General features: G+C 41.1%; 1 protein-coding gene and 1 pseudogene across 2 annotated transcripts in view; one reads left to right on the forward strand and one right to left on the reverse strand.

The window, feature by feature from the left end:
• The window catches only part of SLC35F3 (solute carrier family 35 member F3), a 412,819-nt gene that overhangs the window by 21,807 nt on the left and 372,533 nt on the right, over positions 1–18,479 (reverse strand). The window lies entirely within an intron of this gene.
• LOC139035944 (dnaJ homolog subfamily B member 13 pseudogene) lies at positions 5,618–7,137 on the forward strand (annotated as a pseudogene).

The raw sequence follows: 18,479 nt of genomic DNA on the forward strand, positions 1-18,479 counted from the left end.
ATTGTTCTTTCCATCAATCTAAAATGCAACTCGCCTTTGTTCATTACATCCACAGAAGAAACGGAAAACTCATCACTGTTTGCTGAACTCTGTGCTGCTTCTAAACCAGCAAGTAAAACGGTCAAATCACTAAATTTACTAAGAAACTGATTCAACTGAATTGACTCCATTTTGGCTTTCTATGAATGGAGCTTTCATCTAACTGACATGATATTTCTGTTTGCCCTGTAATTTTCACACAATTCAGTTACACTTTCCATGCATTTTTCTCCAGCCCGTATTTGCAAAAGAGTCTTCCTTCTTTCCAGAGAATAGCAAGGAAAGATAAGAAGGCCTTCTTCAATGAACAGTGCCAAGAAATAGAAGAAAACAACAGAATGGGAAAGACTAGAGATCTCTTCAAGAAAATCAGAGATACCAAGGGAATATTCCATGCAAGAATGGGCTCAATAAAGCACAGAAATGGTAAGGACCTAACAGAAGCAGAAGATATTAAGAAGAGGTGGCAAGAATACACAAAACTATACAAAAAGATCTTAATAACCCAGAGAGCTATGATGGTGTGGTCACTCACTTAGTGCCAGCCAGATATTCTGGAGTTCAAAGTCAAGTGCACCTTAGGAAACATTACTACAGGCAAAGCTAGTGGAGGTGATGGTAATTCCAGCTGAGCTATTTCAAATACTAAAAGATGATGTTGTTAAAGACCTGCACTCAATATTCCAGCAAATTTGGAAAACTTAGCAGTGACCACAGGACTGGAAAAAGTCAGCTTTCATTCCAATTTCAAAGAAAGGCAGTGCCAAAGAATGTTAAAACTACCGGACAATTGTGCTCATTTCACATGCTAGTAAGGTTATGCTCAAAATACTTCAAACTAGCCTTCAGCAGAATATGAAAAGAGAACTTCCATATGTACAAACTGGGTTTATAAAAAGCAGAGAAACCAGAGATCAAATTGACAACATCCATTGGAAGCAAGGGAATTCCAGAAAAACATCTACTTCTACTTCATTGACTACACTAAAGCCTTTGACTGTGTGGATCATAATCAACTGTGGAAAATTTTTAAATAGATGGGAATACCAGACCACCTTACCTGTCTCTTGAGAAATCTGTATGCAGGTCAAGAAGCAACAATTAGAACCAGACATGGAACAACAGACTGGTTCCAAATTGGAAAAGGAGTACGTCAAGGCTGTATATTGTCATCCTATTTATTTAACTTATATGCAGAGTACATCCTGTGAAATGCTGGGCTGGATGAATCACAAGCTGGAATCAAGATTGCTGGGAGAAATATCAAAAACTTCAGATGTGCAGATGACACCATCCTTATGGCAGAAAGTCAACAGGAACTAAAGTGCCTCTTGATGAGGGTGAAAGAGGAGAGTTAAAAAGCTGGCTTAAAACTCAAACATTCCAAAAACTAAGATCATGGCATCCAGTCCCATCACTTCATGAAAAATAAAAGGGGAAAAAGTGGAAGCAGTGACAGATTTTATTTTCTTGGGCTCCAAAATCACTGCAGACGATGACTGCAGCCATGAAATTAAAAGACCTCTCTTGAAAGGAAAGCTATGATAAAAAGCAAAGATCACTCTGCTGACAAAGATCTATATAATCAAAACTATGGCTTTTCCAGTAGTCTTGTACCAATGTGAGTGTTGGATCATGAAGGAGGCTGAGCACTGAAGAGTTGATGCTTTTGAACTGAGGTGCTGGAGAAGACTCTTGAGGGTCTCTTGGACTGCAAGGAGATAAACCAGTCACTTCTAAAGGACATCAACCCTGGAGATTCATTGGAAGGATTGATGCTGAAGCTGAATCTCTAGTACTCTGGCTACCTGATGCAAAGAGTTGACTCACTGAAAAAGACTCTGATGCTGAGAAAGATTGAAGGCAAAAGGAGAAGAGGGCAGCAGAGGATGAGATGGGTTAGAGAGCATCACCAACTCAAAGGACACGAATATGAGCAAACTCCAGGAGATAGCGAAGGACAAGGAAGCCTGGTGTGAGGCAGCCATGGGATTGCAAAGAGTTGGACATGACTGAGCAACTGAACAGCCACCTCCTTCTTTCAGGGATGGTAACCAGGGGCAGCTTCCTTCATGTTTGTGATCATGCTCACAAAAAAGTGATGTCAGTCCCTAGAGTATGATCAGTAGGAAAAACAAGTATTCTTTAATGTCATTAATGTCAATGGGCTTCCCAGGTGGCACAGTGGTAAAGAATCTGCCTCCTGATGCAGGAGAGGCAGGTTGATCCCTGGGTCAGGAAGATCCCCTGAAGAAGGAGATGGCAACCCATTCCAATATTCTGGCCAGGGATCCCATGGACAGAGGAGCCTGGCGAGATACAGTCTGTGGGGTTGCAAAGAGTTGGATGCGATTGAGCACACACACCTTGGAACTAAACTTAGAGGTTGCCCTTCCAAAGGGAACGTAACACAAGGAGAATTTCCAAGTTTCCCCGGACTATTATAAAAAATGATTCATGTTGTGGCAGGGGGCCATACAAAGTCAACTGGACACCTTATCTCCTGAGAATAGATGTTTGACTCATCCAAAGTGCAATGGCTGTCGAAGTGGCAGATGGGGAACAAGTATGGCTGGGTAGCGAACAGTGCAGGTTGCCGACCGGAAGTCGGGAGGAGAGAATTCCCAGATGGCGCATTGGTAAAGAATCTGCCTGCCAATGCAGGAGGTGCAAGAAATGCCGGTTTGATCCCTGGGATGGGAAGATCCGCTGGAGTAGGAAATGGCAACCCACTCCAGTATTCTTGCCAGGAAAATCCCAAGGACAGAGAATACTTCTGGGCTACAGTCAATGGAGTTTGCAAAGAGTCAGACATGACTAAGCACACACTCAGAGTGGGAATACATCCCAGAGATGGAAAAGGCATGATTTCTAGGCCCAGCAGAGCTCTGTTGGCCCTTTGAGGATTCGTGGTCAGGGGATTACAGATTAGGTGGGTAGATTTTGGTTCTAATGAGACTAAGATGATTGGCCCCCGAGTCAGTAAACCTCGAGTTGTTTTCAGATCAAATACTATGTACTAAGCCATGTCAGCTGGCTTGGGTATATGACCCACATACACCCTTGATAGGAAAGGGACCCAAGACAGACGATGAGCACAAATCCGTTTCTGCCAAAGCCCTCTCCTTGATACACCAAGAAGAGAGGATAGTAGACACTCTCTTGACTGCTTCCACTTGGCTGACACGACAGTCTAACACCCTCCACTCCTGGCAGGACAAAGGCCTGAAGCTGGCAGGTTATTCCCCAGCACACCCAAGCCCTTCGGTTCCTACTGACCTGAATCATGTTGGCCAAGATTTCAACGTGTTTGCTTCCAACCCTGCTTGTGTCCATTGTTCTTGGTTGTTTCAAGTGCATAATTCAATTAAATATTTCCTAAATCAGTGATGTATGACTGAGAAAAGAAAGTTGTGCTTTTCCTACAAAATCTATGTTGCGAGCTTCAAGGAACACTTAATAAAAGGAAGTCACTAAAATATCACTGCTGAATTAGGTGTAGATGAAACACTGTGAAAGACAGTGAAAGCCATAAAAATCTGTAAGTTCTACACTTATGTAATTTAAAAAATATTTATGTTCTTGGTGTTCTTTAAAGAACTCTCACTGGGATAGGTTGGTTTGGTGGAATAAGGATGGCTTATCATTTAATTAAAATCAATAAGTACCTGTTTATCACTTGTTATAGTCACAGTTCTAGACAAGACACTGTAGCTAATACAAAACAAGTAAACAGTCCCTCTTTTTGAAAGATTATGGTAAAACTGGGGAGATAAGACTGATTCCTCAAAAGGAAGTAATGCAAGTTTAAATAAAATTACCTATTAAGTAGTGTGGAATATAATAGTGCTACAGAATTCCTATCTAGTGGCAAGAGTTGGACTGATTAGAGGTCTCATAAAAGATAAGGTTTTGAGTTGAACCTTGAAGGACAGTTGGCATTCCAGGTGGTTCAGTGATCATGAATCTACCTACCTAGCAGGAGATATAGGTTTGATCCCTGGGCCGGGAAGACCCTCTGGATAAGGATTTCCCACTCAAGTATTTTTTGCTGGGAAATCCCATGCATAGAGGAGCCTGGCAGGCTATAGTCCAGGAAGTCACAAAGAGTTGGACATGACTTAGCAACTAAATAACAACAAAGACAAAACTGAAGGATAGTGAGGATTTATACAGTTCGGGTTGGGGAGGAGGTAACGTCCTTAGAGAGAGAAGAGAAGAAATTGTATCCATGACACAATAATAAATGGTTATAAAAATGGCAATAATTTTTCAAACTAAATATAGAGTGGCCACATTTAAAAAATTAACAGAAGAGTTAGAATATAAAGTTGATTAATCTCGAGGTGGGGGAGAAAGTGAGAGAGAAAGACAAAGAAAAAAAAAGATAAAATGAGAAGGTCAAGCTAGAAGGTCTAATATTGAACTGAAAAGAACACTAGAAAGAGAAAATGGAAAAAATGAAATGGAGGAAATTACAAAATAAATAATTCAATAAAGTTTTTTGGAACTATAGGATGTGAGTCTTCATAATGAAAAGGCTTATCAAGTACCAAGCAAAATGTTGAAGAACTATGACAAGGCATATACTTGTGTCAAAAAAGGGATAAAGATAAGACTTAAGGCTCCCTAGAGAAATAAAACTGGCCAAAGGATGCGCTCAGTTGCTCAGTAGTGTCTGACTCTTTGAGATTCCCATGGACTGTAGCCCACTAAGGCTCCTCTGTCCATGGAATTTTCTAGCCAAGAATACTGGAGTGGGTTGCCATTTCCTTCTCCAGGGGATCTTCCAGAGTCAGGGATAGAACCAGTGTCTCTTGTGTCTCCTGCATTGGCAGGTGGATTCTTTACCACTGTGCCTTCTGGAAGCCCATATGCCTGAAACTAATACAACATGCCAGAATACTGGAGTGGGTAGCTGTTCCCTTCTCCGGGGATCTTCCCAACCCAGGGATCGAACCCAAGTCTCCCACATCGAAGGTGAATTCTTTACCAGCTAAGCCGCAAGGGAAGCCCAAGAATACTGGAGTGGGTAGCCTATCCTTTCTTTAGGGGATCTTCCCGACTCAGGAATTGAACCGGGGTCTCCTGCATTAAAGGAGGACTCTTTACCAACGGAGCTGTCAGGGAAGCCCTGGGGCTAAAGGATAGGAAATCATAATAGCATCAGGCATCTCAACAATAAAAACAGAAGCCAGGCAATAGCGACCTTAATGATTTTTCAAGGAAAATATTTTTCAAGTCAGAATTCTAAAATCAGCCAACCATCCATCCATCCTCACATCCACATGTGAGAGTGAAACAGACATATCCTCAGTTAGGCAGTGCGTGAAACATGGTCTGGCAAGCTACAGGAGGATGGGTTACACTAAAACCAGGGTGTAAACCAAGCCAGAGAAAGACAGGGCAGCAGGGGACAGCCTCCTGTGCCCACGGGCAGGACCAACACTGGCCTACGGATGGCAGACCAGGGAGTCACAGACGCACTGGGAGGCGAGGCTTCTGATTAAACCAGCACAGGGAACATGTTGACAGGTTTCTGAGGTGGTGGAACATTTTCAAAAAATAGCAAGCATTAATGGAAATCAAGGTGAAGGCACCAAAAAGAGGCAAATACTGCTCGCAGGAGAAACAGGAGCTCCCGGTAAAAGGAGACAGTCGATGAGTTAAATTTGCCACTTATAATTAGCCAAAAACTGGGATAGCATTACGAGAGAACAGACTCAGGTGAAGAGGGGATGGGGTCTAACGGAAATCAGTGCATCTAGCTGTCACAAATATCCATAAGAACTGGGAGTGACTGAGAGTGAGGAGGTGTGGGGCAGGAGTTGCTATTTTTATGATAATTCTTTTACTGTTATTTTGCTTTTCCAAGGTATGTACATGTATCAGTATTAAGTTGCTAAAAACTAAAAACTGTTTAAAAACACATGAGATGAAAAGGATTCGTACGGAAAACATTCTGAGTGGAAACCCTCTTCTTAATCTCACTGGCCCATCCCAGCCTCAGGCCAACTTTAAAGTTAAAAGAAGGTGGGATGATGATGTTGTCTTTAAGAACTGTGCAAAAGGTGTAGATGATCAGAAGAAAGACAAAAGATTTGTAAATGATACGCTTCGATCTGAATTTCACAAAAAGTTCATGGAGAAATACATTAAATAGTACAGTTTTATGTGCTGAATTGAAGGCTATAAAATGTAAATGATCTGACTTCATTTTGATTTATTTTTCCCTCCCCACCCATGTCTAAATTGTGTATAGGCTTCCCTAATTTTTAGTTCCAAAGTATCTTTTCCTTTATTGGTTAATTACTTGGTAAGGACTTGGGAATTGGTTTAACCCAGTTTCCATCTCAATATTTCCAGTCATGTGTTTTCTCTTAAATATGGGAAAAGAAACCTGCTTATAATAAATATTTTTAATAATCTAAATAGCCAAATCTGTGTCCCCAACTTGTTTGTTGAAATGTATGCAGCTAATAAAACATTGCATATTTAAAAAACACATGAGATGTTGCTGTGGCTGAAACTGCCACGAAGAGTCCCCTGAGACAGCTTTGAGGGGTGCAGTTTGAAAACCATAGATAGAGAGAAAACCTACCCTATTCTTTGACTGAACTCAGAAAATTAAGAGCTCCCAAAGAGTGCTGAAAGAGGATGGGTACTCCTCTACCATCAGGGACGAGCTCCTCATGGATGATGTAAAGCCTGAAGGCAGGGCACACATATCACCTTCGAGAAGGAAGGGGACCAGAATCCCAGCATCATCTCAGCTGATGTCATCTCTGTCATAACGGAGAAACCGCATCCTTGCTCCCACAGGCAGAACGAGAACCTCGTCTTTGTGACCTCCATCTCCTTGAGCAAGGCTCTGACCCACTGCTCCGTGGAGGTGAAGACCCTAGATAACTGTCTGCCCAACATCCCCACCAGTAACACTGTCCATGCCAGGACCACAAGAAGGTGCCAGGTAAGGGGATGTTGTTGCCAGAGCGCCCCATCAAGAAGGGGGATGTCTTCATTTTCTGCACCAACCAGTCCCCTACCTGTCTCACACCCCAGCAGAAGGAGATGCTGCGCCAGGCATTGCTGACATGACTCTGGTGGGCTGGGGCCCGGAGCAGGGGGGGTGAAGGCTAGCTGGGCCTGACGCCACCCCTCCCCCCAGCCTCAGGGTGTGCAGAGGAGCCAGCGCACTGCGCAGACATGGCATGAGGGTGGGATGGCATGGGACTTTTAAAGTGACACAATGAACTTTTTATTGTTGTCAGTCACTACGTCATGCTCGACTCTGCGACCCCACGGACTGCAGCACGCCAGGCCTCCCTGTCCCTTCATATTTAAGGAAGTAAAGTTTTAATTTTTCCTTCAAAAAAAAAAAAGATGCTGTGACTCAGACAGATTAAGTGATGCTCTCAAGTTCAAGTCTGATTGAACTGCAGCTGGGCTCACTCCTCAGTGAACACTCCCAACCATCCCCTTTCTCTTCTGGATCCTTTCCATCACCATTAAACACGTCTGAGCCTCACCAAGCTTAATATTAACAAAACGCTTCCCCCACCACCAAAGCAAGAGCGAGCATCTCGTCAACCCCTTTTCCTCTCCCCAGCCATCTTTCAGAACCAAGCTTTCAGAAGAGTCATGGTGCTCATGTCCCCCATGACCACCTCTCTCATCCTAATCCAATGTCTGCTCCCACCACTCACCCAAACCCCTAGATCGGTTAGAGACACCTTCCGTTGCTAAATCCAATAGGCACTTTCAGGTCTTCATCTTACTCTTGGAAACCACCACTGACTGTTCCTCCCTGAAACACCCTTTTTGGCTTCCAACTCAGCACGCTCCTCGGGCTTCCTCCCACCGCTCCACACCCTCCCAAGGCTTCCTTGCTTTCTTCCAGGGTTCTCTTCTGGTCCACTCTCTTTTTACCCTGCAAACAATGACTGAGGCAATCTCATCTACTATCAAGATTTCAAAGGCCAGCCAGTCAGTGTCTAGTGAAGAAACTTCTCCAATCTGGTACCATCCGCATCCTGGACACCAGACACTGAATATTCAGTCTTTCCTAATGAATGCCCCATCTTTCCCCTCAATGCTCAATCACCATAGTCGGTTCAGTTCAGTCGCTCAGTCATGTCTGACTCTTTACGATCCCATGGATTGCACCACGCCAGACTGCCCTGTACATCACCAACTCCTGGAGTTCGCTCAAACTCATGTTTATCGCGTCGGTGATGCCATCCAACCATCTCATCCCCTGTCATCCCCTTCTCCTCCCGCCTTCAATCTTTCCCAGCACCAAGGTCTTTTCAAATGAGTCAGTTCTTCACATCAGGTGGCCCAAGTATTGGAGTTTTAGCTTCAGCATCAGTCCTTCCAAAGAATATTCAGGACTGATTTCCTTTAGGATGGACTGGCTGGATCTCCTTGAAGTCCAAGGGACTCTCAAGAATCTTCTCCAACACCAATTCAAAAGCATCAATTCTTCGGTGCTCTGTTGTCTTTATAGTCCAACTCTCACATCCATACATGACCACTAGGAAAACCATAGCTTTGACTAGACGGACCTTTGTTGGCAAAGTAATGTCTCTGCTTTTTAATATGCTGTCTAGGTTGGTCAGAGCTTTTCTTCCAAGGAGCAAGCGTCTTTTAATTTCATGGCTGCAGTCACCATCTGCAGTGATTTTGGATCACCCCAAAAATAAATTCTATCACTGTTTCCATTGTATCCCCATCTATTTGCCATGAAGTGATGGGACCAGATGCCATGATCTTAGTTTTCTGAATATTGAGTTTTAAGCCAACTTTTTCACTCTCCTCTTTCACTTTCATCACGAGGCTTTTCAGTTCTTCTTAGCTTTCTGCCATAAGGGTGGTGTCATCTGCATATCTGAGGTTATTGATATTTATCCTGGCAATCTTGATTCCAGCTTGTGCTTCATCCAGTCCAGCATTTCGCATAATGTACTCTTCATATAAGTTAAATAAGCAGGGTGACAATATACAGCCTTGACGTACTCCTTTCCTGATTTGAAACCCATGTGTTGTTCCATGTTCAATTCTAACTGTTGCTTTCTGACCTGCATAGAGATTTCTCAGGAGGTAGGTCAGGTGGTCTGGTATCCCCATCTCTTTAAAAATTTTCCACAGTTTATTGTGATCCACAAAGTCAAAAGCTTTGGTGTAGTCAATAAAGCAAAAGTAGATGTTTTTCTGGTTGGCAATTTGATCTCTTGTTCCTCTGCCTTTTCTAAATCCAGTTTGAACATTTGGAAGTTCTTGCTCCACATACTGTTAAAACCTAGCTTGGAAAATTTTGAGCATTACTTCGCTAGCTTGTGAGATGAGAGCAATTGTACGGTAGTTTGATCATTCTTTGGCATTGCCTTTCTTTGGGATTGGAATGAAAACTGACCTTTTCCAGTCCTGTGGCCACTGCTGAGTTTTCCAAATTGGCTGGCATATTGAGTGCAGCACTTTCACAGCATCATCTTTCAGTATTCGAAATAGCTCAACTGGAATTCCATCCCTTCCACTATCTTTGTTCATAGTGATGCTTCCTAAGGCCCACTTGACTTCCCATTCCAGGATGTCTGGTTCTAGGTAAGTGATCACACCATCCTGGGTATCTAGGTCATGAGATCTTTTTTGTATAGTTCTTCTGTGTATTCTTGCCACCACTTCTTAATATCTTCTGCTTCTGTTAGGTCCATACCATTTCTGTCCTTTATTGTGCTCATTTTGGCATGAAATGTTCCCTTGGTATCTCTAACGTTCTTGAAGAGATCACTAGTCTTTCCCATTCTATTGTTTTCATCTATTTATTTGCACTGATCACTGAAGAAGGCTTTCTTATCTCTCCTTGCTATTCTTTGGAACTCTGCATTCAAATGGGCATATCTTTTCTTTTCTCCTGTGCCTTTCACTTCTCTTCTTTTCTCAGCTATTTGTAAGGCCTTCTCAGACAACCATTTTGTCTTTTTGCATTTCCTTTTTTGGGGGATGGTCTTGATCACTGCCTCCTGTACAATGTCACGAACCTCTGTCCATAGTTCTTCAGGCACTCTTATCAGATCTAATCCCTTGAATCTGTGTCACTTCCACTGTATAAGGTACCATAATTGCTAGCCACTTGGGAATCGCTCTTAACATCTCCTTTTCCCCTTTCACATCTAATTCATCACCAAGGTTTATTGCTCCTAAGTTTCTTATTGCTGTGACCACACTTGCTTCTGTTCCTCCTCAACTGGGCCCCTGCTGCTGGGAGCTTCTCTTCACAGTTGCCTCTCCTCCAGTTCAACCCATTCCATACTCCATGCTACAACCAGAGAGAGACCCTTCTTTTCCCTCTTTTATTTAGGATGAGGGCCAAGCTCCCCACAGGCTTACCAGGTCTGTTCTGAACTGGCCTCTGCCCATCCCATAGCTTTACCCATCACTTCTCCTTCGCTACTTGGAATTCAAGCCACTTTGAACTCATTTCGGTCACTTGGCTTCAACGCTCTTTATTCTGCTCTGGGTCTCATTGGATTCTCTATTCCCTCGAAATACTCTTCCTCCTTCTTTAGGTGGTTTCTTTCCAAACACTGGGTATCAGTTCATACACTCTCTTCAATGAAGTGCCTGACGTATGCTCCCAATGACCTGGAAGCCTCACCATAGGTATAGGATCCTTTATTGTAACTGCTTATTTAATCACCTGACTTCTTCACCAGAATGTAAGATCCAGGTGATCATTATATTTCTGCTTCATTTTATATCCCTAGAACTTAGCCCATTACATGTGTAAATAAATTTTTTTACCACAATGAATGTGTTTATTCCTTTCTGGAGGACCACTGGTTTTCAAGCATTGATGCACACACCATCAGTCTTAGAAATCTCAGTGATCTTTTAAAAATACAAATTGCTTGGATTCATCTCTAAACATATCCAATCATACTGTTCCTCGAGGGGCCTAGGATTCAGTAGAGAGTGGTGCAGTTTATATGAGGGTGACATTCCTGGCAGCATTCCATAATGCAAAATGTATATTTCTTGATGTATTTTCCCACAGGAGCACTGTGTTTCTGTTTGCAACTCATGTTAACACTGCCACCTGGCATTTATAGTTCCCTGTCCCCTCTGAGTTGAAACTGTGATTCTTGTTTAACTTTTAAAATCTCAAGGGAGTCACATTATCTGAAATTTTGTGCATAAATGAAAGATTAGTCATACCTGTATTTTGTTACTGCAAATTTGCATTAAAATGAGACTGTGCTGTATTTTTAAAAATTTTCAAATGATTCTCAGGTGCAGCTAAGCTTGGATCCCAAAGTTCATGCTGTCTCTCTCTCTTTCCCTCCTCTGTTTGCTTTATTTCTTTAAGAAAATAAAAAATCATGGTAAAATTCAGATAACAAAAGTTACCATCTTAACCATTTCCCCTCTTTTTTCCGCATATGCTGACTCATTGAATTTTGATCACATCTTATGCACTAGATTCTTTTAAAAAGTATTTATTTGGCTGCAGCAGGTCCTATCTGCAGCATGTGGGATCGAGTTCCCTGAACAGGGACTGACTCCGAGTCCCCTGCATTGGGAGTGCAAAGTCTTAGCCACAGCCATCAGGGAACTTCCCCATCTTAACTATGTTTAATTATTTAGTTCAGTGGCATTAAAAACATTCACATTGTTAGCTAACCAATCTCTGGAACACTTTTTATCTTACAAAAAGGAAACTCTGTATTCTAAATGACAACTACTTATTTCATCTCCTACAGCTGCTGGCAACTGCCATCTACTTTCTGTCTCTATGAACTGCCTATTGTATTAATAGGTACCTCAAATAAGGGGGATCATACAGTATTTGTCCTTCTGTAACCAGCTTATTTCACTCAGCATAATGCCCTCAAGGTTCATCCATGTTGTAGCATGTGTCAAAATTTCCTTCCATTTAAGGCTGAATAATATTCCTTTGTGTAAAAAAAATATTCCTTTGTGTGTATATATCACATGCTGCTTATCCATTCATCTATTGATGGACACTGGTTGCTTCCACCTCTTGGCTATTGTAAATAATGCTGCTATGGACATCCATATACAAATACCTCTTTGAGACCCTGACTTCAATCCTTTTTCACATATACCCCAAAGTGGTATATAACCCAGAAGTTGGACTATAAAGAAGTCTGCGTGTCAAAGAATTGACGCTTTTGAATTGTGGTGCTGGAGAAGACTCTTAAGAGCCCCGTGGACAGCAAGGAGGTCCAACCAGTCAATTCTAAAGAAAATCCACCCTGAATACTCATTGGAAGGACTGATGCTGAAGTTCAGGCTCAAGTTCCAATATTTTGCCCACATGATGCGAAGAGCCAACTTGTTGGAAAAGACCCTGATGCTGGGAAAGACTGAAGGCAAAAGGAGAAGGGGGAGGCAGAGGATGAGATGGTTGTATAACATCACTAACTCAGTGGACATGAATTTGAGCAAACTCCAGGAGATAGTGAAAGACAGGGAAGCCTGGTGTGCTGCAGTCCACGGGATCACAAAAAGTCAGACACAATTTAGTGACTGAACAAAACCAACAATTCAGAAGTAGAATTACTGGATACTATAATTCTACTTTTTTTCTTTTTGAGGAATTATCACACTGTTTTGCCTAGTGGTCATATCATTTTACATTCCACCAAAAGTGCACAAGGGTTCCATTTTTTTCACATCCTTGTTGACATGAGTTATTTTCTGTTTTTTAATATTTAATATATCATCAAATATTTTCTTAAATAAATTATTAAATATTAAATTATACATAATAAATTAAATATATTATTTAATATTTAAATATTTAGCTATTGTAATGGATACAAGGTGATACCTCATTGTGCTTCTGATTTGCATTTCCATCATAATTAGTAATGTTGAGCATCTGTTCATAAGCTTGTTTGCTATTTACGTATCATCTTTGGAGAATGTCTATTCAAGTCCTTTACCCATTTTTTCATTGTTTATTTTTGTTGTTTAGTTGTAGGAGTTCATATATTCTGGATACTAACCCCTTGTCAGATAAATGATTTGCAATTTTTTTCCATTACATAGATTTCCTTTTCATTCTGTTGATTGTGTCCTTTGATGCAAAAGAATGTTAAATTTCAATGTCATCCAATTTTTACTTTTGTTGCCTGTGTTTTCAGTGTCATACCAAGAAATCATTTCCAAATGTAATGCCAAAGAAAGCCCTTGTGCTTTCCTCGAAGAGTTTTATAGTGCTACTTCTTGGAAATTTGATTCATTTTGAATTAATTTTTGTATAATGTATAAAGTTAGGATCTAACTTCTTTCTTTTGCATGTCAATATTCAGCTTTCCTAGCAGTATTTGTAGAAAAGACTGTCCTTTTCCCATTGGATGGTCTTGGCACCTGTGCAAACATTGTTGACCATATATGTGAGGGTTTATTTCGGGGTTCCCTATTCTATTCTGTAGGTGTGTATGTCTATCTTCATGCCAGTACCACATTTCAAGCCAATTTTAACCACTATGCTTTATAAGTTTTGTAATCAGGAAGTGTGAGACCTCCAATCTTGTTCTCATCGTTCCAGATTGTTTTGGCTATTTTGTATCCCTTGAGATTCCCTATAAATTTTAGGGTAGACTTTATTATTTCTGAGGAAACATGCTATTGGGATTTTGATCAGGATTGCATTAAATTTGTAGATAGCTTTGGGCATCAGTGATATCTTATCAATATTAAGCCTTCCATCCATGAATACTGGATGTCTTTCCATTTGTTCCTGTCTTTAAAATTTTTTTTTTCTGGTATATTTTGTAGTTTTCTACATGTAAGTCTTTCACCTCCTTAGTTATGCTTACTCCTTAATATCTTATTCTTTTCAACAATATTGTAAATAAAATATTTTACTTTTTTCTTTTTTAGAAAAACCTTTTAAAGTATATAACACATATTTAAGTACACAAAAAGTAAAACATACAGTTTAATTTTTAGAAAGTAAAACACACATTACACCATCTCTACCAAGATATAGAATATATGCCCACACCCCAGAAGCTTCTCCTGAGCCTTCTCCTAGTCATTATCTACCCCCTTAAATATTATACAATCAGTATGGAGAGTTCTATCTCCATATTTATTTTTTCATCTTATAAAGTTGGAACCATACATTATGTCCTCTTTATTTTTTTATTTTTTTTGCTTTAGTCCTATCGTTTTTTTTTTTTAATTTTTTTTCCATTTATTTTTATTAGTTGGAGGCTAATTACTTTACATCATTACAGTAGTTTTTGTCATACATTGAAATGAATTAGCCATGGATTTACATGTATTCCCCATCCCAGTCCCCCCTCCCACCTCCCTCTCCACCCGATCCCTCTGGGTCTTCCCAGTGCACCAGGCCTGAGCACTTGTCTCATGCATCCAACCTGGGCTGGTGATCTGTTTCACCCTAGATAATATACATGTTTCAATGCTGTTCTCTTGAAACATCCCACCCTCGCCTTCTCCCAGAGTCCACAAGTCAGTTCTATACATCTGAGTCTCTTTTTCTGTTTTGCATATAGGGTTATCGTTACCATCTTTCTAAATTCCATATATATGTGTTAGTATACTGTAATGGTCTTTATCTTTCTGGCTTACTTCGCTCTGTATAATGGGCTCCAGTTTCATCCATCTCATTAGAACTGATTCAAATGAATTCTTTTTAATGGCTGAGTAATATTCCATGGTGTATATGTACCACAACTTCCTCATCCATTCGTCTGCTGATGGGCATCTGGGTTGCTTCCATGTCCTGGCTATTATAAACAGTGCTGCGATGAATTATGTACTCTTTAGTGTCTGGTTTCTTTTACTCAATATCATGTCTGAGAGATCATATCCATACTGTTGTAAGTACCAGTAATTCACTTGCTATGTAGCATCTAACTTTAAGAATGTACCACTATTTATCCATCCTATAGTTGAGACATTGAGTGGTATGGACTATGAGCAACGTTGCTATGAACGTTTACATATATTTGGCGCACATTTGTATGCATTTATGTTGGATATATATCACAGAGTGGAAATGAAGTTTCCGAGGATGTCTATATACTTATATATGATACACTCCTCCCAGATGGTGCTAGTGGTAAAGAACCCACTTGTCAATGGAAGAGACATAAGAGATGTGGTTTGATCCCTGGGTGGGGAAGATCCCCTGGAGGAGGGCACGGCAACCCACTTCAGTGTTCTTGCCTGGAGAATCCCATGGATGAAGAAGCCAGGCAGGCTACAGTCCACAGTGTTGCAAAGAGTCAGACAAGACTGAAGCGACTTAACATACATACACATAGATACACACACACATACGAATAATGCACAACAAAGATAGTTGTGCCAGCTTATACTCACATGAATCTTTTAATCAAGACTTTATTTACATTTAATATAATTAATGCTCCACTTAGGTTTAATTCTGTCATCTTACTATTTTCCATTAAAAACATAGTGATATGTTATGTCTGGGAGGACACGCAGGACACCCCCAGCTGATACCAGGCAGAGATCCCCCACATTGAGTGCAGTGTGGTGCCAGGGGGATGCAGCTCAGTGCCAGGGCAGGGAGCTCAGGACATAGCTTAGGTCCCTAGGAGTAAATCCAGTGTCAAGCGCTAGGAAGAAGACTACCGATTTTCTTCTTGGATCTGTCTATATTGAGAGGCTCTGGTGTGCTTTTGTGCTTGTGGCTCAAATCTCTGTACTAGGTTCTTTCTTATCAGGGTCATTGGAATAATTCCACCAGACAATGTTTTTGATCCCGACCATCCCTGTTCACCCCCGCCCCCCTTGTGGTTCAGCTGGTAAAGAATTCACCTGCAATTTAAGAGTCGGACATGACTGAGTTGACTTTCACTTCATTTCACTTCATCCCTGTCCACAGTCTGAACTTAAATAAGCTTGCATTCATGTTAATATATATTGATGGTGATAAAATATGTTATCCAATTTCAGGGAAATACAAACATGCACATAATAGAAGACAAAAAATATACAGATTTAGGTAGGTCAATAGATTGGAGAAGGCAATGGCACCCCACTCCAGTACTCTTGCCTGGAAAATCCCATGCATGGAGGAGCCTGGTAGGCTGCAGTCCATGGGGTCGCTAAGAGTTGGCACGACTGAGCGACTTCACTTTCACTTTTCACTTTCATGCATTGGAGAAGGAAATGGCAACCCACTCCAGTGTTCTTGCCTGGAGAGTCCCAGGGACGGGGGAGCCTGGTGGGCTGCCGTCTGTGGGGTCGCACAGAGTCGGACACGACTGAAGTGACTTAGCAGCAGCAGCAGCAGGTCAATAGATTAAAAAAGAGAGATTGACTAATGTATGAAATAAAAATTATAATTAAACAAAATGACTAATTTGGGCTTGCTTTCTGCTGCAAATACAAACTATACTTACTGAAAATAAAAATCATGATTGGAAATATAGGCATGGCAAAATTAGAACCATAACCACAGCTATACCCTTTGATCTCCTTCCTTTCATAGGTCTTAAGGCCTGTTAATATATAATGTCATTTAATGGGACCTCCCTGGTGATTCAGTGGTTAAGACTCTACGCTTCCATCACAGGGGGCATGGGTTCGATCCCTGGTCAGGGAACTAAAATCCCACATGCCACACAGCATGGCAAAAAAAAGAAAAGAGAAGATGTCAGTTAAGTACATTTGAATACACAAAAGAAAGTTACATGTGTGGGTTCTGGCTCAGAAGACAGTAAAAGGAATAAGAAAATTGGGAAATAGGTTTGAAAAATCAAATTGGTGAATCAGTAGCGCAGTAATAGGGGGCTTGGGGAAGGCAGAGGCACAGAGACGCAGCATAAACTTCCAACAGACCCAGATGGCCCTTCAGGTCCTCCCCTGGGAAATGTGTGTGCACAGGTGTGGCCGCTGGGTCACGCCGGCCCACATCGGGCTTTTTAACTGATGACATCTCCTAAGGATGCTCCCTGGATGTTACATGGTTTTCTACTGACTGAATTATTTTTTGTTTCATCTATGTACTTCTGGGTCAGTGTTATTCCGCATGGATACCTGCATGGATACTTTGCTATATTCTGCATAGATTTAAGGCTGATGAATTATATTGTGAGAGTTTCAGCTATCCCCGCATTATTGGACACTATATTACATCTGTTTTCCCCTATTATAATAAAAAGGCGACAAATACCTTCCTTCTTACAGTTTTCTATACATTTTAGAAAATTTTCCTGAAAAATAACTACATTCATAATAGAATGGGAGCAGGTTTAATGATGACCCAAGTGTTAGCTTAAAATTCTCTACCAACTCCCATGATTAGGGCATAGCTAGATCATAAAGAAAACAAGGTGCCATGGAGAGAATTGGGTTACAACCCCTGGCGGGGTGGGGGGAGATGTATTTGGATGCTCATTTCACATCCAAGGGGTGGTTCTTTAGACTTCAGCACATATTGAAGGACTTTATTGAAAGATCGATGGCAGAACAGCTAAGATGCACAGCATATTCATAGAGCCCTGTGCCACTCGGCATCTTGATTCAGACTATCAATGAGCAGATAAAAACTGGCTGTAAAAGATATTCAATCCAGCATTAGGAGGGCACTTGGATTTCATAAACTTGAATGCTTTTCAACTTAAAGATTTTGAGATTAGAAAATAAAACCTTTCGAGGACTTCCCTGGTGATTAAGTGCTTAAGACTCCACCTTATAGTGCAAAGAGTATGGTTCAATCCCTGGTTGGGAAGCTAAGGTCCCACATATGTGTGTGTGTGTTAGTCCCTCGGTCATGTCCGACTCTTTGTGACCCCATGGACAGTAGCCCACTACTGAGTTTTCCAAATTTGCTGGCATATTGAGTGCAGCTCTTTCACAGCATCATCTGATAGGATTTGAAATAGCTCAACTGGAATTCCATCACTTCCACTAGCTTTGTTCATAGTGATGCTTCCTAAGGCCCATTTCATTTCACATTCCAGGGTGTCTGGCTCTAGGTGAGTGATCATATCATCATGATTATCTGGGTCATGAAGATCTCTTTTGTACAGTTCTTCTGTGTATTCTTGCCACCTCTTCTTAATATCTTTTGCTTCTGTTACGTCCATACCATTTCTGTCCTTTATTGTGCTCATCTTTGCATGGAATATTCCCTTGGTATCTCTAATTTTCAAATCCTAAAATATAATGCTATGAAAGTGCTGCACTCAATATGCCAGCAAATTTGGAAAACTCAGCAGTGGCCACAGGACTAGAAAAGGTCAGTTTTCATTCCAATCCCAAAGAAAGGCAATGCCAAAGAATGCTCAAACTACTATACAATTGCACTCATCTCACAAGCTAGCAAAGTAATGCTCAAAATTCTCCAAGCCAGGCTTCAACAGTACATGAACCGTGAACTTCCAGACATTCAAGCTGGGTTT

This window comes from Odocoileus virginianus, chromosome 7 (assembly GCF_023699985.2).
Source record: "Odocoileus virginianus isolate 20LAN1187 ecotype Illinois chromosome 7, Ovbor_1.2, whole genome shotgun sequence".
Classification (NCBI taxonomy): Eukaryota; Metazoa; Chordata; class Mammalia; order Artiodactyla; family Cervidae; genus Odocoileus; species Odocoileus virginianus.